Source organism: Acyrthosiphon pisum, chromosome A2 (assembly GCF_005508785.2).
Source record: "Acyrthosiphon pisum isolate AL4f chromosome A2, pea_aphid_22Mar2018_4r6ur, whole genome shotgun sequence".
NCBI lineage: Eukaryota > Metazoa > Arthropoda > Insecta > Hemiptera > Aphididae > Acyrthosiphon > Acyrthosiphon pisum.
Window position 1 is genome coordinate 23826566 of NC_042495.1, and position 4480 is coordinate 23831045.

A 4480-nucleotide genomic window follows, 5' to 3' on the forward strand; every position below is an offset into this window, starting at 1 on the left:
AATAAAAAAAACAATTATGAGCAAAGAAAGTCTGTCAGCCTGTATAACTACTTATAATTTACCATATGATTTCCATTAAATAAGTATTTTATTTTACCATTAGACATTAATTTAGTAAATATTTAAAAAAAAAAAATTGCATTTGAAAACGTTATTGTGTGTATATAATATAATAAACTATTATAAATTGAATAATATACCTAATTTAAAAGTGTATCCATAGATAATATCTTTACATTTGAACAAAATAACTAAAATCATTTTTCTTTGGTTAAACATCTTAATTTTATCCAAATTTGAACTTAAAATATATATAATAAAAATACTGTGATTATATATTTTTTTTAGATATTTTAGTAAAAGTATGAACTTAAGATAAATCTTGTTAAACATTTTCAAACCTTAGCTATAGCAATTAATTCTTGGCTGGAACCATGAATGTATTATTCTTAGTTTTTAATAATAACTTTCATTTTTTCAGCCAGTCAAATGAAGGATTCACTGGAGGCTGAATTTCATGAAATGTTTGAAAATCGTCGAAGCCGTCATGAAAGCACTCTAGAAAATGATAAAGATGAAATTATAGATGCTTAGACTTATAAAAACCTTCATATTCTGATACTGCACTCAATGATACTGTCAAAAAATTACTTAATGATATGTTATTTATCATGCATAACATTATAAAATTAAAAATACTTTAAATATTATCTTTATTCGGTATTCGTTTAGTATTTGACTTACCGGTTAAAAATCGAATTTAGTATGTGACCTACCTTTATTACTGGGTTTAGTGTGTGACCTACCAAGACGATTATCTATATTATAGGTACAGACAATCTTTATGCTTGCTTATCTTTATAGTTATATTATATTATATTTACTGGTTTATACCAATAGATATTTTGTCATTCTAACATTATCGACAATATTGTCAGTACCTGTTCAGGCGTCAATCCGATATCGTGTGTTTAAAACTTTAAAATGTTGGCAGTCGAATTGTATGCGATTACATCTTCTGAAAAAACAGTATTAGAATTTTTACAAAAGAATAAGCTATTACCACAAAATAACGAAACTACTTTATTTACGATTCAATTCTAATCTCAGTTTGGGCCAAATATTAGAACTTATATTAGTGGTCACAAGATTTAGCCATAAAAACTGTTACTGATTTGACGGGCCGTTTCAAATGCAACCATTATTGACTGGTTTAATTTGTGTAGAGACATCACGTTCATTATTTGAAAAACATGAAAAGATGGGAAGACAAAATATAGTGGTACAAATTGATGAATTGTTATTGAGAGGGAGAAGAAAGTATAACCGAGGAAGACTGCTGCTAGGTGTTATTCATTTTTTCTTATGCCATTTGGGATAAAGAAATCTAATTATTATACCTACTTTTTTTCATGTTATTCTGGTTCTAAATAAATCAATTTCTTGCAATTATTTCAGTTGTGGAATTTTAATAATGAACATGTTTAATGTTGACTTATTTTGAGCTCTATACGATTATACTCAGCTTCCAACTTTTTTAGGTTCATTTTCTATGAATGTCAATAAATTTTTATTTGTTGGTTAAAAAGCCTGAAAATTTAATACATGGCTACTACTATATTGTTACAATGGCAGATAAAAAAAATTAAAAATACATAGTCACATTTTTTTTTATAAGCATCTAAAAATTAAATATTGACAAAATACGTATAAATGAAAATTTGCAAATTATTTTGAGTTAGAAATTCATGAAAAATTTTCTTTTTAAATCTAAGATTTGAAAATATAATACAAGATTCCTAATAAGTTTGTCTACTTCTTTAAAAAAAGTCTACAAGCAAGTCAAATTAAATTTTTTGAGAGTTTGAAATTCATTTTTTTACAACATTTGATATTCACTCGATTTCTCATGTAACGATTTTCTTATTTTGTTGTACTTAAAAAACGAATGACTGTTGATACTTGAAAATTTCACTGAATGTTTATATTAGCATTGCCTATACACAATGAAATTTTTTAAACAATTTGACTCTTTTTGAGCTGTTCACGTACATTGTCAGTTTTTAATGTTTTTAGTTTTTTTTCTATAAATATCGATAAAATTGCTTGTTGGGTAATAAAGGATGAAAATTTAATGCATGGCTCCTGATATATTGTTACAATAGCAGTTAAAAAATATTAAAAATACATAGGCACAATTTTTTTTATAAGCATTTGAAGTTCAAATTTTGAAAACGTTTATCAAATTTAAATTTGAATAATTATTTTGTAGTTAAAAGTGTATAAAATGTTCAACTTTTATATCTAAGGATTGAAAATTTAAAAAAAGATTCCACGTGAGTAGTTAAACCTGTTACCAAAAAATCTAAAAAATACATTTACACAGTTTATTTTTATAGTCATTTTAAGTACAAATTTGGACGAAATTACATATTAAAAACCTAGGATAACTATTTTAGTCAGTTTGTTATGATTGTACAATATTATTTGTGGGTACTTGAAACTTCTAAAGTATACTATTATATATGTATGATAGTACCACGGTCTGTAGTTGATGTATTACGCGTTATAAATACCTAATGGATATAGCTAGGCATATGATTAATTTCGAATTTGTAATAGGTACCTATTATAGGTCAATTTTTTTTTCAATACCATAGATATATCTATATATTTCATATAATATGTCTTATTCCTAGACTGACACACCGTCTCCCCCCAGAATCGTTTTTCTTATACAATGATATTATATCATTGAATTCAAATTTAATATCATCCATTATACAGTGACCACCTTGTAACCTGCTGTACAGCAGAGTAAAATCCACTTACCCACCTTTTTTTTTTTTTTTATTTTTATTTTTATATCCTGTATACAAAATTTCTTCCAGAAGGAGTGTTTCGATTGCATAGGTTTATTCATCTTTTAAGTAAAACATCCAAAGTATCACCTCATCGCAACCCGTTAATTTTGATTTGTAAGTATTATTTTCCAAGTGTAATGATTATATTAATTCTTAATAAATAATAATATGGGGTCAGTCTCATTTGCTTATTTGTTCACAAATATAGATTTCCAATAAATGAAAATAGAAGGAAATAATGGTAAAACATTTTCAAATTAAATGATTACACAAAATGTATCCGGAACAGAATCTGTGGTCATCAATTCATAATCAGTGATTATAAACAAGATTCAGTATACCTATAGTAGATGTTATGGCCAGAGGCTCTTACAAAACATAATCTAAGCCACTTGTGTGGGATACAGAAGTAAGATAAACAATATAAAATACATTTTAATAATTTACAGCAACACTGGAACTAATCTGAGCACGACTAGTAAATCATCTAAAAGGTTAAATCATTTAATATAATTCATGAATTAGGTATTCAGATATTTTCTACAACTTTAGAATTTTAGAAAAATATATTGCTCCAACAATGAGTTTGAAGAAAATGATGAAACATTGATTGGATTTGGAGACGTTACTGTTGATGATTTTAATTCATACAGAAAAGCCTTAATAATGTCTAATTCACATACATTTATGTAAGTCTATTAGTCAAGTCTCCAATTTTAAATGTTTGCAAAACCAAAAGTTACCAAATGGCTTATTGTTTTTTGTTCATACAGTAGATTATACTTATAATGGTTATCCAAACTGAAATATATGATGTACCACATACAAGAAACTAGGAAGTCGAGCCAATGTGATGACAATTTCTCAGACGTTAACTTTCTTGAAGATAATTCTGGCGGCTCAGATGAAGCCAATATTGTGAGAAAATGGTTTTATTTAACTATTTAGGATTAGTTTAAAATATTTAAATTGAGTAAATGTCATGGGGTTTTTTAACAAACTAAAATGACGGTATGTATCAGATAGACAAATTAATATTAAATATTTAAATAAAATTTATAATTAAAATTTGGAATAGACCATTTTTCTTAATTTTATATTAATTAAAGCTCAGATATGATATTCTACTAAAAATTGATTTAATTATTTCATTAATAATGTATTAATGTAAACTAAAAATGAAAAAAAAATACTAAGTATTATTATATTTCTCTCATAAGAGAAAACGGTTTTATAATGAAAAAAATTGTGATTAATTTACGAAATATTTCTTACAAAAGTTGATGTATAGACATATATTTTCTAATTGGCTATCTACACAAGAAATTGTGCTTATATTCTGAAATTGGTGCAACATAACAAGGTGTGTTTACGAGAATTTGCTTATAAAATAATATTGAAATTGGTGGGTGTTTTTAAAAACAAATTAAATATCTTTAATTAAGCTATAATAATATAATTAAATTCCTCAGTTTTAATAAAATTTCATACTAAATTCAAAATTATTTTATTTAAATCTGAGATAAGATGGGTACGCTATTAAAATAGTTTTAATTGCTTTACTTAAAAATGTATATATATATTTACTATCTAAAAATAATAAATATGGGCATATT

At 25.3% G+C, this 4480-nt stretch overlaps 1 long non-coding RNA gene across 1 annotated transcript in view; it reads left to right on the top strand.

Annotated features, from left to right (window-relative positions):
- Positions 1-2835: 2835 nt before the first annotated feature.
- The window catches only part of LOC100574192, a 2867-nt gene continuing 1222 nt past the window's right edge, over positions 2836-4480 (top strand). The window contains exons 1-4 of the long non-coding RNA XR_119604.4: positions 2836-2978; positions 3073-3273; positions 3390-3553; positions 3638-3782. This is a non-coding gene — a long non-coding RNA (uncharacterized LOC100574192). The remainder of the gene's footprint in view (positions 2979-3072; positions 3274-3389; positions 3554-3637; positions 3783-4480) is intronic.